This window comes from Lonchura striata, chromosome 4 (assembly GCF_050655825.1).
Source record: "Lonchura striata isolate lonStrDom1 chromosome 4, ASM5065582v1, whole genome shotgun sequence".
Taxonomy (NCBI): Eukaryota; Metazoa; Chordata; class Aves; order Passeriformes; family Estrildidae; genus Lonchura; species Lonchura striata.
In genome coordinates, this window is record NC_140706.1 from 25,312,755 (window position 1) to 25,334,482 (window position 21,728).

The 21,728-nt window shown below is 37.2% G+C and overlaps 2 long non-coding RNA genes across 5 annotated transcripts in view; one reads left to right on the plus strand and one right to left on the minus strand.

Annotated features, from left to right (window-relative positions):
• LOC146767566 (uncharacterized) overlaps positions 1-3,736 on the minus strand; it is a 28,275-nt gene extending 24,539 nt beyond the window's left edge. The window contains exon 1 of the long non-coding RNA XR_014955089.1: positions 191-3,736. This is a non-coding gene — a long non-coding RNA (uncharacterized LOC146767566). The remainder of the gene's footprint in view (positions 1-190) is intronic.
• The window catches only part of LOC110484987 (uncharacterized), an 83,711-nt gene that overhangs the window by 30,520 nt on the left and 31,463 nt on the right, over positions 1-21,728 (plus strand). For all 4 annotated transcript variants that reach the window (XR_014955090.1, XR_014955092.1, XR_014955091.1 and 1 more), the window contains exons 2-3: positions 3,730-3,908; positions 7,277-7,388. This is a non-coding gene — a long non-coding RNA (uncharacterized LOC110484987). The remainder of the gene's footprint in view (positions 1-3,729; positions 3,909-7,276; positions 7,389-21,728) is intronic.

Below are 21,728 nucleotides of genomic sequence, written 5' to 3' on the forward strand. Positions count from 1 at the left end.
AAAGGTTTTGGTCACATTGCAGCCATTATTTGAAACTAATTCAGTTTTCACCACAGCTTCATGTGGTTTAGTGCAGCATTCACAATGAAATGAACAGATTTACAGATTTAAAAAATCTGTGCTCCTTCTGGAGAAAATGAGGTATCATCATAGGAATAGATTTACTTACAGCCTGAGTCTAACTGCTTACCTCTTCCCGTTTGTGAAAGTGCTGAATTGAGTGATATTTCTGTTCATAGCATAGGATTGCTTCCACACCACAGCAGTATTTCCTATCATGCCAAGCCTGAAACAAAACCACATGTCCAACTAAAGACAGGGAGGAAGTATGACACAGTAACATCAACATGGGAAGTGAGGAGTCAAGCAGGTTCAGTTCCCTGCCCTGCACACCCTTCTGATGTAATGTTTTCAACGCAGGTCCTTCCAGTACACCATGGTTCATAGTCTTGGTGTGGCTTTCCACTGGGCTCTGCAGATGTTGTACAAGCCTGCATTCACACTCCTGCAGTCACACTGGAACTCCCCCTATCTGTTGAATGAATATAACAATTTTCCACATCCTATAAAATGTGATCTGGGCAGAGATATGGATAGCAAAGAGCTAGTGAAATATTAGGTCTCTATAACCTCTTTATTCACAGAACACAAACTGTTGAAAAATCTAGTGGATATAGGCTGAAAGGAATGTACAGCCACCTCTACAGAAAACATATGGCTGAATTCAGTCTTGGTGTAAACAAAAATACTCTAAGTTTCACACGATTTCTTTTTCTTTTTTTTTTTATTTCACACTTTTCCCAATAGCTGCAAACTATCGTCAAAGCCTATCACAAATGAAGTCATTTCTGAAGCCAAGCTATGCATTTTTAACGCCATTCTCTCTTTTCCCATATGTCACTCCATCTATTTCTGTTGCTCTTCTTCACCTTAAGCTGATTATGTATCTGGTAATTCACTCTCCAGCAAAGCCTGATTCATCTGTAACCACGTAAGGACAGATTCTGTGATGAAATCTTTGACTGAGATGGTTTGGAGGAGGGAAACTTCACAGTTTTCTCCAAAGATATTTTTTCAAAGCATTCCACTTCTGGGAAAAAAATGCTCTCTGAAGCCTGTGGAATTAACATCATAAATAATACAAACTCTAAGGCCAAAATTGCAAAATAGAGAAGACTATTTCTGGACAGGTTTTCTTTCATTCCCTGTGCATATTTTTTTTCTTTTTAAGGACACTCTTGGGAATAATAAGATATATTACTATATTTTACTGTGTTTATATTATTTACAAAAATTTCACCAATTTTAACATATATCTTTCTATATTGTCACTTTTTTTCTTTTTTGCCTGTATATCCACTCTTTTAACTGTAATTCAATGTTTTCCCTACCATTTAATTTAAATGTTTGGCACTCATGGATATGTTTAGCCATCATAAGAAAAAACAGGTCATTAAATAACTATATTGTTTGAGATATTGTTACTTTTAATACATCTGGTAGTCTTTCAAGGTCTTTGCTTTGGAACATGTACTCTTTTCAAGTAAATGTGAATTAATTTTTGTCAGCTGATTTCATAGAATGAGGTAGAATTCTGAAATGAAATCCAAACATATTAATTTCATCTGCTGCAGTCTGGAGAGCCACAGATTTTCTACTGTAGTTTAAAATGAACAATTAAAAACATGCCTAATAAAAACCAACTTTTATAAGAGTCATAACAATTCCTGACCAAAATGGTTTTTTATGTTTAGAGAGACAGTTTTTGCTACGATTGTCTTATGTTTCTAGATATAGAAGTTAAATATGTGGGAGGCTCATTATTATCTTGCCACCTCAATCCCTTTCTCTTCTACTCCCAATTTACTAATCAGTACAAACAGGTGTTTTTCTCTAATTTTCAAGCAAATGACAGGTTAAGTGTTTACCCTGACCACAAGAGAATGCCATAAATTTTCCAGAGCAGCAGGTGCCCCAGGCTTTGCTTCTTCAAGTGTTTCCTCACTTGCTCCCCTGTCCTCCCCTGAAAACATTTCTGTATGACCTTTTCTCATTTCTAGCTTGTGTGTGCACATATGACAAAGAAGTTTTGCAGAGAATCTCAATCTTTGCCATTTTAAATTCATGATTAATTCACTCCTCTTCATTTTTTAATGAACTAATTTCTTGCTAAGGTTGAAGTTATTCAAAAATGAAAAAAGGCTGAACTTTTTCAGTGTATGAAGGGCTCATCAGTAAAGAAAAGTGTTTTGGAGGCCTAAACCTCATAGGAATCCACACACTACAGCAATGAATAACAGAAGCTGAATGTTTCGTCCTGGGTCCTGACATCTGTTTTGGACTTGTTTGCACTTCTTCTTCAGCCATGTAAGTTTATTTAAACTATTTAGAGGAGGAAAACAAAACCAATCCCTCAAGCCCCATAAAAATCCACAGCCCAAATCTTCCTCACAGCTTTTGAATATGTGCCTCCCCACCTTCACATGTGTGGATAGTATTTATTTTCTGAGGATCATGAAAGCAATTATTTGAATTTGTATACAAAAAACCTTTTATGATCATTAGCATCCTGGAATTGGAAGCTGAGAATTTCAGGTGTCTAAATAAGGAATTATAAAGGCATAGCAGAGTATGTCCCAGTGCAACTTTTACCATGTTGGAGAAGCACAGTTGTGCAGGTTTGGCTCTCAATTTATGTACAAAAATTCTCCCCTATATACGGCTTGGTCACTACATTGAGCTGCACATTCTTTCCTATACGTTGCAAGGTAAGGGAAGTGCAGTAAGGGAAGATACTGTATCCATACTGTTTGCAGAGACATTTTTGAATATTGCATGCCACTTACCACATCCTCTGTATAATGCATGCCTCCTGTTCTCCCTAGCCTCTTGCATGATGGAGTGTTACACACTGATTTCAGATCAGGCTCACTCTCTTTTCACTAATGTTACGTTCTCATTTCTAAGTTCCCTTAGAAAATGGGTCTTTAGCTCATTTGACTATGTGATATGCATATTTCTAAAACAAAAAATAAGGTCAATCAAGGTCACCATGACTAATGGAGCCTATTCTAAAATTATATAGCCCAGATGTGATTTTTTTTCTTTTTTAATCAAATGTAGGACAAGAGTAAAGAGTACTTGAATTGACACATTAATATAGAAGGCAGACTGTGTGAAGAAGGAATTAGAGTTATAATCAAAGCCTGCTGCATAAGACCAAATTGCTTCAGCTATGTTCAGAGTGGAGTATAATTTGATCTGTCTATCCATTTTGATTTCTTTATTGCTTTGTTTCTAAAGACTTATATTGTATTTCTATACACAGACAAACAAGCTGTAAGCAACTAGTTCAACTAGTGTTGAACTCAGGGAGAGATACAAGAAATAAAATGCTAAAGAATGTGTGGCCATTCCTGAACAAAAATCAAGCATGTAAAATTGCAATAAATCGTTTCCCACAGCTTTCAGTAACTTTTGAGGAACCTAGAAATCAAAACCCAGCATTTTTGTTAGTTTCTGTTAAATTACTCCTATAGACTGCACCTGAATTATCTGCCTTCCCACAGTTACTCTCCAGAAAGAAAACAACTGTAATTTCCCTTTCTCCTAGTCTTGCTCATGTTATATTCACATGCAGCCTTCCTCGTACCCCTCTGTTGGAATCCCTTCATGTTTTGTGCAGTTCTTCCAATCAATTCAGCCCTTCTATTCCTCCTTGCATTTTAGGACAAGCAAGAAAAGAGCCTGGAAATATTCACTGGACCAAGGTTGTATAGACCTACCAGCAAAGAGAAAGAAGATGTTTACCCCTTATGGCTCTTCTGAGGTGTTTTCAAAAAGCAGCCAGGAAGGGATGTTCTTGTGTACCACACATCGCTAGGATACTGACAGCATTTTCCTGACAGGTATTGTTTGTTACCAGAACAAAGTCCAATTACATGATCATTAAACAAATTTCATTGTTCCTAGATGTAAAGATTTGAACTTGAATAGAAGTGTAGTGCTACACCAGTTCTTTCTGAATAAACATTTTTTGTTTTCTTCCTTATAGCAATTACAGAGAATCAGTAAGGATTACTGAAAATGTAACCAGTTTGTGTGAAAGTATTAAATGTGAAAATATAAAGTGTGACAGTTCAAGTGATAAGTGGAACAAGTCAGCATTTTAACTTTTTCACATATAAATCAGTTTGTCACATGTATCTTATTAAGATATTATAACTGAAGAAACTATAATTCACTTCCCATTCTGTTCTCATGGTAAAGATGGTATAGCCTGGGAATGTATCATCTCTGCCGGAATCACTTCTGGGAGTTACATTCATACTGTATAATGAGAATAAAACTTCATGTCATATTTTGAAAATGGCATTTATGGTCTATTTATGGCTTCAGGGTTCAAGGTCATTTATAGGGATCATTATCTCCACTTATTCTGCCAATTCTTTCAATAATTTGACATAGTAAACTAGCAAGGTTTCTGAAAGTATTAAAGCACAAGTTACCTTAGTTTAAAATAGATGACAACTTGGATACATTGTGGAAATTCAAATTAGAAAAAAGCACATGATATATAGTTTGTAGATGTAGAATCACAGAATATGCTGTGCTGGAAGGGAATTGCAAGGGTCATCAAGTCCAACTCCTGGTCCTGCACAGAACCATCCCCGAGTCACGCCACGTGCCTGAGAGCACTGTCCAAACTCTTACTGAACTCTGTCACCCTTGGTGCTATGACCATTTCTCTGGGTGATCACAGCACCAAACCTGACAGAGTTGGTTCCAGTGCCCAACCACCCTCTGGATAAAGAACCGTTTCCTAACATACAACCTAAACCTCCCTTGACTCAGCCTCATGCTAATTCCTTGAGTCCTGTCACCAATAATGAGTGAAGAGATCAGTTCCTGCCCCTCATCTTCTTTCCATGAGAAAGTTATAGACTGCAATGGGATCCCTCCTCAGTCTTCTCTTCTTCAGGCTGAATAAACCAGATGACCTCAGCCACTCTTCATAAGGCTTTCCCTCCAGACCCTCCTACTCTCCTTTCTGCCCTCCTTTGGATGCTCCCCAATAGCTTAATGTCTTTTTCACATTGTGCCACCCAAAACTGCACACAATGTTCAAGGTGAGGCCACCCCAGTGCAGAGCAGAGCAGGACAATTCCTTGCCCAACTGATGATGCTGTGCCTGATGCCCCCCCAGGACACACCTGTGGCCCTCCTGGCTGCCACAGCACTGCTGGCTCTTGTTCAACTTGTCATTGACCAGGACCCCCGGTCCCTTTCTGTAGCACTGCTTTCCAACCTCTCACTGCCCAGTCTATACACACAACCAGGGCTACCCCATCCAGGTGCAGAGTCCAGCACTCATCCTTGCTAAACTCCCCAGAGTTGGTGATTGCCCATCTCTGATTTGTCCAGGTCTCTCTGCAGGGCCCCTCTGCCCTTGAGGGAGTCAACAGTGCTACCAATTTAGTGTCATCAGCAAACTTTCTCAGTATTCCTTCGAGCCCTATGCACAGGTTGTTAATGAAGATGTTGAGGAGTGCCGGGCTGAGGATGGAGCCCTGTGGAACCCCACTGGTGACCAGACACCAGCTGATGTCACCCCATTCCTGTAACTCTGTGCCAGACCTGTGAGCCAGCTGCTCACCCAGTGCCTAACTCGGTTGTTCAGCTGTGGAATGGACATTCTATCCATAAGGACACTGTGAAATTCAAAAAGATTGTATCTGCTGGAGTTCTTAGATCAATTAGGTGGGTTACCCTGTCACAGAAGGAAATTAGGTTGGACAAGCAGAACCTTCCCCTCATGAAGCCCTGTAGGCTGTGACAAATGACTGCTTTGTTCTAGAGATTTTTTCAATACCTCCGTATCTTTTTCAATATTTTACTGGACTCTGAACTGAGACTGACAGACCTGTAGTTTCTTTCTTTCCCTTACTTAAAATCAGGATGTTAGTCAGTTATATTATTAAATATAAGAGTATATAATTAACTAAGAATTTTCATGCATTTTTTGGGTAAAGATTCCTACATTCCTGAAATAATTATTAAGTTCTGTATGGAAAATGGATCTTCTAACTTGATGTCTTTATGCAAAATAAATACTCCTAATAATTTTAAGCTCAAATACAATTTTAATTTTTTTTTTTTAAAGACCATATATTTTAAATAATGAACAAGAAAAAGATGCTTAGGAGACAGCTATTAAATCCTACTATGTGTGGGAAGATATTCTAAATCTCTTGGACATTTTTCAGCAAGCAATACATCACACAATTATTATATGATGAGCTTTATTTCATCTGACTAGAAGGAAAATTCTTACTGATTTAATTTCATTAGCTATGCATAACCACCAGCAAATTTAAAGAACAGAATTATTAGAGAGTTTTCCTGTTTCCTCTAGTGAGAAATTTTCCCTTTTCAGAAAGTGAAAAGAATGGCAGAGCTGCCCTACTACCAATATTAACCTCTTAGCATCTACAGTAATGATACATTTTCCTCGTTCTGTCCTAATAAAAATAATTCAGGTATTGAGTACTTCAATTATTACATCTTAGTACTAATGGCTGTTTATGCAAGTGGATCTAATAGCACTGAATTATCAATATTAATATACCTATATAAGTCCAACAATGAAACTATCTGGCATCAAGTCCTGTGCAATGCTGTGAATCTTATTATTTTTAACTTCATATGTCTACAAACAAACCCTTATTTGCCTACAGATGATCAAGAGAAACAAGTGATGGACCAAGATCTTTAAACATATAAGACATACAAAGCCAAAATATTTGTATTTGAGTGTATATACAGACACTGGCTACACCAGACAAACTTTGCCATGTAATCTTAGAAAATTTCAGTTTAAGTTTGGTGTGGTTCCTTGCTGCAGTTGTTAAAAGTGCCTCACAACCTAATGATGATGAATTTAGCATAGTTGTGTTCTCAAGGGACTTCAAAGCACTGCAGTTTCAATAGGAAACACTTGGCTCTTTCAGACATACCTATAATATTTTTCTGGCTACATTCATCCCAGAGTCTCAGTGCTTTGTAAACACTACAGAACATGGCACAGCACTTTGTTAGTGCATGGAGGTGTGGACAAATGAACCAAACCCATCACACAGGGTTTATTCTAGCCAGAAGACTGGTGAGGCAATTTTTATAATTAAAATAGCTAATAATAAATGACAAATCCTTCATTCCTTCTGCACTGCCAGCTACTAAAACAAGTCTCCTTTCTGTTGCATTTCTCTTTAAGCAGGTTTCAGAAGCAGGATCCAGAGCCACATGTTCAGCACTCGTACGGAAAGTGGAGCATATCCAATCCCACTGTGCTCGGGAGCCATGGGCAGAATTCTGGCTGCCTGTACAAGGTAAGGAAAAGAGGCTCTTGCTGACTCTCCAGTCTTCAATGACAGTATGGGATTTTGTGTTATTGGTGAGAAATCAAGCAGGAAGTCAAAGTGTTTTCTACACTAGCTAAAATGTTTTAAAGCCCTGATTTCTCCTTACTTTGAATGCTTTTCCTAACCCTCCTGAAAGTTCCCTTTCTTCTCTGCTGTTTGTCTCCCACTGTTTTCACCACACTTCTCACAGTAACCAGTTGCTCTATTTATGAAAGATAATTTCATGACATGTTGGTACATCTAGGAGAGATGATGCCACAGACAGAAAGCTGTGACAGATAGAAGATTTTGCTGGGCATGGTTTCATGGAGACCTGTGCACTTCAGTATGTGTATGTGCAGAGTATTTTCTTCTTTCAACAACCCCAAACCAGAAAAAGTGAATGTTTCTGAAAAAAAATGTAAAACTCTATAAAATAATTTAAAACAAAAGACATTTGGGTGCCAAAATTATTGGCAACACTGGCAACTACTGTTACTAACTCTTCAGTGTGTAATTCAAGGGAGTCAAGGTGACTGACAGCTCTCTCTGGGCTAATAACCACTGAAGCTGAGCCATTTTTTTTTCTGTAGCTGAAGTACTCCTACAGAAGCTTAAAAGAGCAACACAAACTTCTGCTTTTCCTCCACTTTAAAAATATCTATATTATTACCAGTTTAGAGCCCTCCAGAGCATTTTTCTTCTAACCAGATTTTGGTCATATGTCATCATATACACAATGATGCATGTGTCATCCTTGCAACAGATCTCCTTGCCTTTCTACTTGTCTTAGGTTACCTACAAGAAAGTAATAATTAAAAAAATAAATCCAAACAAATCATGACACTGGGAAAAAAAAAAAAAAAGAAAAAAAAAAGACTTTTTTTAGAGTCATAAACAGTTCCCAAGATCTGAAGAGAATTACTGAAATTACAGTGGAAGTTTTCTTCTCCAAAGCTTAGGTGTGCTTTCACACATTTCCTGAGTGATTCATGGAATAGTCACTAAGTTGATGGAATAGCTCTAAAGGATTTAAATAGATTATACCAATTAAGATAACTTAAACGCTGGCAACACACTAAAGTCATTGAAATTATTGCACACTTCAGAAAATATAAAGTTATTTAAGTAGAATATAGATTGCATATTCTGTTACAATGTAGTATATAAAGAAACATCTGACTCCTTTTTTTCTTTCCAGTAAGCTCTGGGTTGAAAATCTATTCTTTGCCCATCCAGTTTGTCTGCACATTTTTTCTCAACAACAATAATCCTGCTCTCAGCAGTGTGTGTTTTCCTTAATGCAGAGTCTCATTGAGAAGCAATGCACTGATGTCTTTGGTGGAATTTGGTGCTCAGCATATGCAGCACTCAGATGTGCTATGAATAGCGTACATACAAGTCACCTCTAAATTTGTTCATTCCAGCAGTGTAAATTAGCAACATTCTGAACAGATTTTTCAAAGCATTCATCACAGAAAAAAAATTTTAGATCTTCTATGAATGCTTGTTCTGCTTTAGTATCATAGCAATACAAATCCCTTTCTTCCTAAACTTAGGGGAACATGCTCTTCATTCTAACACTAACCTTGAAAGTTAGTGGTTTTTTATTATTTACTTCACTAAAGCAGTGCTCTAACTCCACTAGTGCTCAAAGTACAGTCAGTCAGCCTGCTGAATGTCTGTTCAGCAATGCAGAATCTTTTAAACCTAAACCTCTAACTAAAACTCCTGTTTAAAGACATGTCAAACTATTCCATGGTGAATAGAATACTGAACAGGAGCCACTGGTTGCTGGTTAATGGTAGGCAAGAGATAGAATTTCCTACCCATGAAAACAGTTAATTTTTTAGGACTTGCATTGTTGTTATTAATGCCTCCCAATTAGCAGCGCATAGCACTGCATGAAAAATAATTCACATAGTAAAGACATCACTGAGCTGAATTCCATAGGCTTTTGCCAGGAAAAAGCCATTATTCAATTAAAGAGCACAGAATTTAGCACAGAGACCTTGACCATTTGTCTCATATACAATAATATATGGTTTTCTAAAATAAGAAAATTTGACACTAACCAATTTTATCTTCCCATCTGACAGACAGCAGAAGTATGAATGTTTATATCCCTTCTATAATTCCCACTTCTAGTGCAACTGTAAATACTGTGAAGAGATATATAAAATTTTAAGACTTTTTCAGTTCCTGTTTGCCATCTGTCTGCAATGATATCTTGGGGCAATATACGATAGAGTTTAATTATGCATCTCAAAAAAATCATAAGTGTTTTTTACTTAGCTTCATGTTGAACTGATTGAATGTTCCCTTGCTGTCAGCATCTAGGAACTGTGAACATGAAGAACTAAAAGAGACTCTAGGAAATCATCTAGATTAATCTCCTCTCAGAGGAACATAAATACCACTTACTGTCAACTAGAAGGACACTCTAGTCTATGACTTGTCAGTTTAAAGTTGTAAAAAATGGACAAACATCACCTGATAATCACCTGATTATTGATTTTTTCTTATATTTAGTTATGATTAAATATTGCCTATTAAGTTTAAATTGCAAAAAGGGCTACTACAGAAAATAGCCAATTTCACTTATCTTTATAGCATCAACAGTGCCATTCCATGATTCCTGAGTAGCATTTAGCATAATTTCAGCTTCTAGTTTTGGTATCTTTAATTACTATAGTTCTTCGCAAGGGACAAATTCCTGCTATTTGTAAAGACACACATAAATTTTTGCTGCCTTTCCTACAAAGGAATGCACAATGAACAAGGATGACTTCAAGAACAGTTAAAAAAAAAATCCCCAGAAAAATCTCTGGTGGAAAATCAGATAAGGCAAAAAGACTATGAGTTTAAGCATAGCCCAAAATCAATATTAAAATGGCTTTTGGATCCAAGATAATTTACTGGGTTAGAGCCCATTCACCTTCAGGGAAGTCCTACATTTTCTTGCTCATCTAACAAGATGAACAAGCCCTGAGATATCTGGAAAGGTTTAGATGACTTCTCTATACATTTGTACTGAAGCAAGCTTCTGCAGAAGGAAATTTCATAGTGTGAAACCATTTAATTAGTCAGTACTGATACAACAACAACTGATACAATACTCATTTATCCTCATCACTTAGAGTTTCATCACTTAGAGCATTTCCAACCTTTCACTGCCAAATCTGATCTGCCTTCCAACTCCCTCTCTGAGCAATGTATGCAGCAGAAAAATTTGTGCACAGCAGTCCCTCTGACTCAATTCATTGCTACCTAATTTCTGATTATATATATGCATTCTTATATTTCATTCTTAAGTTTTCCAGTAAATCTTGCACCTCTAGCCACAACCAAAATGTTGGATTTTACACAAGGATGGAGAGAATATAATAATCTAAATATTTTGGTCAAAGTTTGGAAACACTGCTGTAACATTTCCAGGAAAATTTGTGTGCTTCATTCTTTAGCTGTCCTTTGTAGTTCAGTCTCTCCTCCTGGGGAAAGCATCTATTTTCAAACAAAAGTCCTATCTAGTCAAAAAGTAATTCTGCAGCGAGCATGCTCCATGGCACTTTCCATCAACCATAATACCAGCACAACAGCAGAGGTTAAAATTTAAGCTCCTGTTAGCGTGTTCATTTTATAGTCTGTGCTTTCTCATTCTACTCTCTACAACTCTTTTACATGAAAGGATGTGTCTCAAGAATACAGCTAATGCAGGGGAGCATAACATAGGAACCATTTACAGTCCAGGCTAAACCAGTCCTTACCTCATTAAAGTTGTGCTTTGGCAGCTGTTACAATATATCAGGGAAGGAACCTTGCAAACTAAACAGTGTAAAATAACTCAGCACAGAAATAAGAATTGTTTGGTCCTACCTCTGCATCTTCCCAGTTTAATCAGACTCCTGATGTTAGTTTAGATTTTTTTTTCTCTGGAATTCCTTTTTGGTGTTTAAAAAGGAGAAAGATTGAATAAACATTTATAATAGATACTTTATTTAAAATTAAGTGTGCTGGTGAAAGAACCAGGCATACTTCTGAACTCAGTAAAGCAAAGCTCCAATTTTCCCCAAAGTGCAGCAGAGTTTCACAGGAGTAATCATTTTTCCTAACATGAGGTCTCCTCGTGAAAACTTTCTCTTTTCAGAATGGGCTCCACCTGTCTAGGAGCACCCAAAAATGCCCTAGCTTCCCTCCTTCCTTAGGTTTCTTCCAAAATGACTGAAAATTTTCTTTCATTGTTTCCTATTTAAGGATACACCTTTTTGAAGGGTCTCCAGCCCCTTGCAGTGTCTGTACACCTGACAGTTCCAGAGACACATTGAGGCACAGCAGAGGGTAGAACTCACTGTCACAACATGTTTTAGATTTTCAGACTCAAATTAGGCAGCACTTTTGGGTTTAGTAATTAATTGCTCCTGATCAGTGATCCAGGAATATAAATACAAACATCAATAAATTGAAGTTTATAACTTCAAGCTTTTAACTTTAGCTGTACCTAAATTAAAATATATCTGAACAGGTACGAAAGGTAAAGAAGCTTATATACAATTGGTGGACTTATTTTTACAAAACACTTAATCACACCACCCAAAGATCAGTTGTGTAATTTAATATGTTAATTTAATATGTTAAATACCACCTTTAACAGAAAAAAAAAATCTTAAATTCAACATACTTAATTGAGTATTGAAAATTATAAGAATGGACAATATTTAGTTTTAACGACAAGCCCGTTTTTTGTATGCACCTTTCTTAACTGGAACAATAGCAGTAATTATTGGGAAGTCATTCTGGGATAACTTTCTAGTCTGTGTCAAATGAGATGCACAGACACTCACGGAGTGTTTCCACACATTTTTCAGGCCATAGTGATTTTTACAGAACTACCTAGAATACTGTAACTCAGAAGCAGTTTGTCCAAAGACTAACAATAAGACTGTCTGGTTGCTCTTATTTCATACTAGATTGAGGAAAAGAAAAACCAAGCCATGTTTTCTACTCTTGACTAGATACCACTTTTCCTATTTTTTTTTGTCTCTCACGCAATAAATATTTCCAAATGTATTCCCTCAGACACACTACAGCTAAGTTAAGGACTAAGCCCTTAGGATTAAAGATGACTCAATACTGTTTTTTTATACAAAATCTAAAAAGGAAAGAAATTTTTTTACAGAAGGCACTTTTCTTTGCTCTCTAAAAATAATAGCAAGAGTATTTGAAAGAATGTCCTTTCTTACCAAGTGCAATTTTGGTCTGGTTATCTATGAAGCAATCTCTCACAATGCTGAGGAGGGTAATAAAGAAGAATGAAATGGGGGTAGAAAGCAGCCAGCTCATAAAAATTTAAGTGACTAAACAAAAGACAGAAATAAAGCTCCAATTTCATGCCATGTTGACAGAGCTTAAACAAAGAGAAAGGCACTACCTTACCTACATTCATCTGTCTGGCCTTGCTATCACTGATGATCTACAGCTTACTAAACAACTAAATGCACACATTCTTCATTTCTTTATGACTTGCATGTAGGATACAAGTAAATCTAATGCTTCACAATGATGTATGAGGGTTTAAAACTTGGGTAACCACTGTCATGGATCATTGTAATTTCCTGCAGACACACCTAGACAGAGCCCCATCAGTTGATTTATACTGAAGTTTTACACTTCTTAGATGAGTAAATAAACTGATTTTTTTACAGACAACAAACAAATGAACAATGTCAAAGAAAAGAAAATAATGAAACATCCAAGATAATTTACAGAAGCCCCACCACTACCTTCAGTTTCAAGAGAAAGCCCCTGCCAGCCAAACCTAGGGAAGGTAGCATCCCAGATGCTTGGACATTTCCAGGCATGGAGTACCCACAATTGCTCTGGGAAACCTGTTTGAGTGCCTTGCTACTCCCTGGGTAATGTATTTTTTATAATATCTAATCTAAATATACTCTGTTTTGGTTTAAAGTTATTCCCTCTTGTCCTGTCACTACATGCCCTTTTAAATATCCCCCTCCATCTTTCCTGCAGGCTCCTTTCAGGTGCTTGAAGGCTACAATTAGGTAGCTCCAAAGCCTTCCCTTCTCCAGCCTGAGCAATCCCAATTCTCTCAACATTTCCTCACAGGAGAGGTGTTCTATCCCTCTCACTATCTTGGTGGCCTCCTCTGGGCTTGTTCCAGCCAGTCTGTGTCCTTGTGGTGCTGGGGACCCCAGAGCTGGATGCAGCACTGCAGGTGAGGTCTCATTACAGCACAGCAAAGGGGCAGAATCACTTTTCTTAACCTGCTCACCATGCTGCTTTTGATGCAGCCCAGGTGATGGTTTATTTTCTAGGCTGCAAGTGTGCAATTGCCAGCTCATGTCCAGCTCTCTTTTATGTGGCAGCAAATGTTAAAATCATCTGAAGTAAAATATACATTTTTGTATAAAATATTAAAAAAATTGTAGGAAATATATAAAATATATATATATAAAACCATTGTAGGAAATATTTTGCCTCCATTCTAAGGTATCAGAAATTGATGCAGTATCCAGTGCCTCTCTTACGAAATACTGAACTATCCTCATATAAAGGTGTCTGCTGCTTTGAAACTGGAGGTTTCTAACTTCAGCTAACATCTCCTGAGTTTTGATGCAGATAGAAGTGGACCAGGAAATGCTTTCTGGTTTGGTGTCTCACTGGTGAAGACTGGTACAATATTTACAGCCATTGTATGCTTTTTCTTGGCCAGGTCACAGGTATTATTGAATGCTGTGTTTGGGAGGGAGATGGGTTTTTGTTTGGTGGATTTTGGTTTTGTTTTTGTTTTTTAATATTACCCAGCTGTATTGTTTCAACATCCTCATGAGTTCGTGGGTGAAGAAACTTAATTTGGAGTAAAAATACACTTTGAGTGCCTTTAAAGGTCCAAGTATTTGCTGTCAAAACGTGTAGATTTGAGATGTTTAATTTTCATAGATAAATATCTCACAATTCCCTTTGTTACATTTGGCAACCTTTCTACCACATATGATGGAGCTATTACTCTGCTTCAGAACAGGGCTAACTCTTGAACCACTTGCATCTCTATTATTATTTATAATCAACATTTAATAATAGCTATGTCTCTAAATGAAGACCTTTTATTCCTCAGATACATCAAAAAATGTTTACATGATTTTTAATCAAAGTAGTCATAGATATTGGATTATTTCTTTACACAATTTCATCAGTCATGTCTATGATTAACATTTACAATATATTTGTTTGCATTTATGCAATATAAATATTTATCTCTCGTTTAAGTAGAATGGACTGTTACTTAGTGTAATGTCCCATTCTGCAGCTCTTTCCAAGAGTTTAAAAGTGCCTCAGAGTTGTGTTTTTCTTAGACTGCTTTAGATTAGTCTCTATAAGGAAGCTTCATGCAGTATTATAAGTTGGGTTTTCCCCATTTTTCTCAGAGACAGACCAAAAAATCCACACACACACCACCCAAAAGTGTTGGTGTCACCCAGCATGAAGGAGAAGTGGCCTCTTCCAGCACCAGGCAGTCAGAGAATTCTAAGCCCTCTTGGGTACTTAATTTCACCTCAAGACAAACAAGAGGCAGGATATGAACAGCAACAGCCACAGTACCTGTTTCATTTCAAACTTACCAACAAAGCACAGTTCCTCTGACACTCTGCTGTTTTGCCAATCCATATAACACTTATCAAGGAAGGAGATAAAGGAAAGGATACATACAATTAATCCTTGTAATCAGAGAGGATATAAAGAACATTTGTCTTAATTTGCTTTCAGACTTCTGGCACACTTAACAGCTCCAAGTATGTCTGGCAGACACACTTGCTTTGAAACCACTGGGACAAATCTCACTCTTGTGTATAAAGGGATAATACTCTACCAAAGCAACTCTGTTAGCATAAATAGCTTCAATGGAAGAAAAACCTTCAAATTAATTTCAGCAGTGGATTATTTGGTCATTTAAAATTGTTGTATTCAATTTCTTCTGTTACTTAGGTTTTCTAACTGCAGCAATGAAAACAAGTGTTATCAAAAATCAACAAAAATAAAGACTCCTTAACACCAGTGCAGCATGAAGAAGCAGGTATTCTTTATTCAGCCAGATGCACAAGGGGATATCTCCTCCAAAAATCATGCATGCTTAGTAGAGAAAAAGCTCCTGTTCGTGTACCACACGTTACATATATGTTCATTGATTCTCCCAGAATTAACATAGAGATGACAATTATTTCCCCAAAATCATTAACCTATTTTCTCTCCCCTTTACACATCCAGTCTTCTGTCCTGGGTGACCCTTTGGTGGTCCCTGGTAGTCAATGACCCCAAAGTCATCCCTGACTGACTGGTGAATTGGTAAATTTGGCACAACTGGGCTGGCTTCTTTCCAGTTCTTCCTACAGAATAAACATTTTGTAGTTCCATAGGCCAGTGTTTTTGAGGAATGAGCATTTTATTAGCCCACCAGATGCAGTAAACAGTATTACCATGTAGAGAAACATCTCAGTTTAAAGCAGGTGACAAAGTACTTCATTTTGTGGCATGTGTGCTGCAAAGGAGTACATCTGAAAGTTTTTTGGTGCTGTTGCCTGCTAACATCTCATCAGGTAACTGAGTGCAGGTATCACATGTGCCTGCAGGTAATGGTTATAGCTCCCACAGAGCCCCAGCACCTCCACATCTTCCTGGCACTGCCTTTCCATGGCAGGTATCTGGTTTTGGAGAGATGCTTACCTGGCATGTAAAGCTATTGGTCTTAACACTAAGCATTGGTGTTTGGAGAAGGCAAAAAATATCTAAACTCTAAGCTGAGTAGAAAGCAACTTTGGGAACACTGTAAAAAATTGTGCATTTTATGAACAACAAAATCCAGTGGACAAGCACTTGATTCATAAGTCATATTTAATAATTCTGTTAAATTATATTAAAGTGACATAATAATAATTCAGGAAATATTTCCATCAATTTTAAGATATTTGCAAGCAATGAAACTAGAAATCAAAAGTACATTTGTTTTTATGATGATAAACATAATTTTACAATCTGCTCATGAATAGCTTCTGTGTTGTCTGCGGACTTTGAACAGATGAATAATAATCCAAAAATAATTCAGATAGCCTCTCTGAGAAATACCACCCTCTTAATCTTATTCTTTTTGATTTGCTGCAGGAGTCATGCACACACACAGAATAAAAAAAACTATAAGGAAAAAGATACATAGATCAGACTTTCCTGCTTCAAAAAGGACATTGTATTTCCCTGAGGTAAATTTTTGCCTTTAATTCTTTATAGGTGATAGTATTTATCCCATTTTTCAAATTCTGTATAGGTGACAAATAGCAATCAAGGAGTCAGTCGTAAACAAAAACTGTTTATTTTCTGGAAGTATCAATCAACAGCCTTTAATACTGATACCAAAACTGATTATTTTCTTCATATAATTCCCATTATTTTGATCCTGATTCTGCCCTAACATTCTGTTGGGAGAAACTTCCCAGTGAATTTCATGCCCTTAACACTCAAAGTGCAATTTCTCAAGTGTTTATATTTTGATAGATTTCTTGGTGACACAAAATACTTAAACGAGTTAAGGAAATCCATATGCAATCTGTTGTTGCCAAAGGGAAACCACCCTCTTAGCTCTGAACCCAAGTGTACTCAACCTAAAGGAACGCAAGTGATTCTAGAAGGGGGGGTTGTAAATTTTGTATTGTTTCATATCCTGTGCTTCTTTAAACAATGTTTTTAAATAAACACAAGAGTGTATACAATGTGGCACTATGAATCATATCAAGTATAGAACATTGGGTAGAAGTTTGATGGCTATAAATGTAAAAACTCTATGGTCGAAACACAAACAATACAACAAGAATGTCTTCTTGCTATACAGGACACATCACTCCTGTAGGGGTAGCAGCAACTTACAGAGATAACACCAAAAAATTGAGTTGTGCTTATGTTTTAGAAGGAGATCTGCATGTATAAAGGAAGTATACTATATAAAAGAAGTATACTGTATAAAATAAGTATAGTGAGCAGACAGCAACCACAAAAACAGAAGTGACACCAGTGGTATATCTTATAAGCTGAAAGCTCATAGAGGTCTATCATATCCATCCTTTTGTCTGAAAAGGAGAGAAACAATTTCAAGTCTTAAACATAGAAATATACTTGCTATACAGATAAAAACAGTGTAACTTCTGCGTTACTGAAATAGCAATTTTTTTTTGTTGCTATAACATCAAATGTCCTCACTTATTTTCCAACTTTATCTGCAGATATATTAACTCTAAAAAGCAAGCCTTCAAGCTTTCATAAAATTGCACAAAACTTGGGCTATATACTGGCAAAATGCTGTATATAATGATGTAATAAGCCATAACTTATTGAAAGGTTGTTCTTAATTTGAGTTAAAGACTGCTTAAGAATCATCTATGTTTTGAAAAGTAGATAATCTAACAAATGAATATTTTTTTAAAAATACATCAGAAGTAAAACTGGAATTATGTACAGTGAGTGAAGGCCATTTGTACATTCAGGATAAATTCACACTTGGAAATATTGTTTTTTAAGATCATGTAATTGAAAAAGTCAAAGAATAATTAAAAATTCTAAATAATTTAAATTGAGTATTTCTGGTTAGATTTCAAGAATTTGTCATACAGGAAATATTTTATCCTCTCATTTTTGCAAAATTCCATTAAAAAAAAAAATTGAATTTTATCTGCCTGCTCCTGCTCCATGTTGTGGCAACTGCAGAGAGGAAAATTAGGCTACCTCTTCATTCTGATAAATAGGTAAAATGGATCCCTAAGAAAGATGGCATAAGAATTAACATTCAAAAGATGTCCCAAGAGCTTTCCTACTCCTGAGGTGAAAGCAGTTACACCTCCACTGCATTAGCAACATTGAATATACACTTTTATGACTTGTCCTCTGCTTGCTCTCTGCACTGACTTCAGATAAAATTCACCTTGTACAAAGTAGTTCTTATCTGGAATAGCCTGTTACACAGCACTGACCACCCCCTTCATATCTCAGGGATTTATGGAAGATGAAATAACCAGTGTATGAGTGGGAGCTACATGGAAACTGTAATGATTAATGAGGATCAAATGAAAAACCTGAACACACACAAACACACAGAATGTCAAATACTACTTCTCACATCTAAGGCACTTCCAATTAGTTCATAGATAAAATTTCTAGTCCTGTAGCTCTCAGAGATTCCAGTTTTGAGGATCTGTGATGCTTGTATAGTCAGGCAGTATGTTGCCTTGTCTAATAAAAATTAACAGGAGGGTGCCAAAAGCAATCATGTGTTTCTGAAAACTCTGCAGAGAACATATAGCAGTAGGGCAGAATGACCTTCTGATATCTTGAAGTAATACTGTATTTTGAGAAGATATGCTCAACATTTAAGACTGTCAGTAAAGTGCTGATAGGTAATGTTAACAACAAAAACAAAAATAAAAGCCAAACAAAACAAGCACAATAATTAAGAAACTTTCTAGATCTGAGGAACTTGTATTCTGACAAGCCATTGCAATGGATGGTTATTTATTATAAGAATCTTCATTTATTTCAAGTTTAAATATTTCTTTTTCTCACAAATCAGATACTGAACATCAGATTGTTCAGATACTGAACATCTTTTAACAAAGTTTGTTCTCTCTGTTATAAATAGATTTTTCATTACTTAAATTTCTCCTTGATAAGTTAAACTGACTGAAAGTCTTTAGGAAATATTTAAAGGTCTATTTTCTACTTGCTCCCCCATTCTTTTTCTTTTCTGAATCTTCTTCAATACTTTTTTTGTTTGTAAATTATAGACTTCAGAACTGAACGTAGCATTTTTTCACTAGCCTCATCAACCTTAAAGGGGATACAGATGTTAGCAAGAACATATAATTCCAGCATTAAACATTATTTTCTTGGCATTGTTCCTTAAGATCATAAATAGATTCTCAATGGAAAAATGCATCATGAAAAAAACAATTAAACATTCTCCCTATGAGATATATTTTGCAAAGCCTCTGCATAGGTCTCAGTCCTTCCCATTCTGTTGTTCTCCATACCCTTGTGTGTTGTTGTCACTGGCATACCCTAAAGCACATTTTCTCAAAAATACGTGCTTTTTTTTATTTCTTTCTCTGTGCTTTACAGAAAAAGTTCACTTTTGGGAATTAGCTTAGCAGAGTTTAAGTGAAAAGACTGATGAAAAAGCCGTCTTAAAATTTTGATTTCTCTTAATTACTGTATAGTAGATGCTTGCTCTCCCTGATTTGAATCAAATGGACCAAGTGAAATGTTTTGTGGGTTGACTCACCTGAACAAGGAGATATGAAACTGGGGAGGCAGATGGTAAAGGTGACACTGTGAATGGGCAGTGAGAGGCAGATCATGAAGAGTAACTTATTCCTGCTAGGCTTGGAATGCCAGCAAGAAAGGAGATAGCAGAACCTTGCTCATTTCACCCGAGCAGAGGCAGCCTAGGTGTTTCCCAGTAAAGAGGACATATCATGCCTACACAGCATGTTTGGAACAGGAGAGTGGGCCAGGCTCCCCAGGACGAGCTGGCATGGGGAGTATGCAAGTGCAAGGACAGCCAGCAAAGAAGGATCTGAAGCATTTGGCTAAGTGGCCACAGAGCCTGGCCATCTCTGGGGGGATGCAAACTGCACCCTCCCACCTTCACCAAGGAGCACTCACACATTTGTGTGAGAGCAGCAACAGTGGCTGAGGTTGTGCTTGTTCTGCTGACACACAGACCAGGCTGCACACCGTGAGTATCAGCAGCTCTGTCTAGGCCAAGTGCTGGCTTCAGCAGCGGGCTTGGTTCAGTGGAGCAGTTATGAGTGTCCTGAGGAGAAAATCGCAGCCTTTGAGGCTGTATGATCCTAAGAAGCAGACAAAAATACTCTTATCTATTAATTGCATTTTACTAGAAATAAAGTATGAGTTATTTCTGAGAGAGACATTTTTTCCTACATGCATTCTATTTTGATAGTAAACGCAACACAAAGATAATCTGTGCAATATCCAGTGTTGCTTTTCCTGCTATGACCTGTGAGAAAAATGAAAATGGCATTAATATGCTACCTTTTCAGATGTAGACTGCAGTTGCTGAGGATCTTTTAATTATGTTTAATTACACTAACAATAGAAAAAATATATTAAAAACCTCTTTAAGACAGAAACCATACTTGGCTCTAGTACACCTCAGTGTGTTGGTTCTAGGTTAATTTTTTAAGGTAGAGTTTTTCCTTTCATATCTTCCTTATTATTTTCTAATTTTAGAATTTTCATATTAATATTAAGTTAATGGCAAGCTGGTCACATATAATGTGTGTATAAGATCTTTGAATTTAGTTTGGTGGTGCTTTACTTTTAGTGGGTGCTAATAAGCAAAGACAGTAAAGATAAGTATCTTTTGATTCCTTCTACTCTACTCACCGGAGAAACAGTTCATAGCCAGTCCCTGAAATGTATGGGAAACTGACAGAAACCTCCTGCAGGCAGAATATTCCTCTGTATGAAAGTCAGTGTTTGAAAAAAAAAAAAAGCCATATGGAAATAAAGTTGAGATCAGTTCAGGGAATTAAACACCAACAACCACAAAGGTGTTTGCACAAAAAGCAAAACACACACTTCCACAGCTCAGGCACTCTGAATCTTTTGACTCAGTTTCCCCACCCACTGATAGGAATATCCCATACTGAAGACCTCTGGTCCCATGTTTCCCTCGCAGTTGTCAGAGGCACCCTGCACGCTGCCCATGGTCAGTGAAGCTACAGAGCCCGTCACATCCTTACACATCCTTGCACATCCTTAGACATCCTAACACATCCTAACACATCCTTACACATCCTAACACATCCTTACACATCCTTACACAACCCCCGTTCAGCCCCCACGTGCCGTCAGGAGGATTCTCCTTCCTGACCCAGGGTCCTGCTTTCCTCTTGGCTCTCCTTGATTGAGCCTTCGTGGTCCTCTGCCTTTTGCACAGCCCCGGAAAGGGATTGTCATGCTTCCAAACTGTCCAACAATTATTATGATCTCTGTGTCAGTTCTTTTAACTCTTACTGTCATTCATTGTGAAATTCATTCTGGCAAAGCCCCAGAGGCCCTTCTCCCTTCTCTGTGGGGCTCTGAACCCTCATACGCCGTGACCCGGAGCTGAGATTGTGTTATGCAGAATTCTCACTCGCCCTGCGTCAAACTGAAAGCATTTTCTGCTTGTTCAATGGCTGGGAATGGCCCCCTCGTTAGCTCTGTAAGCTCCGGCCCTTCCGCCCTGCTATCAATAGATGGCAGCAAGCA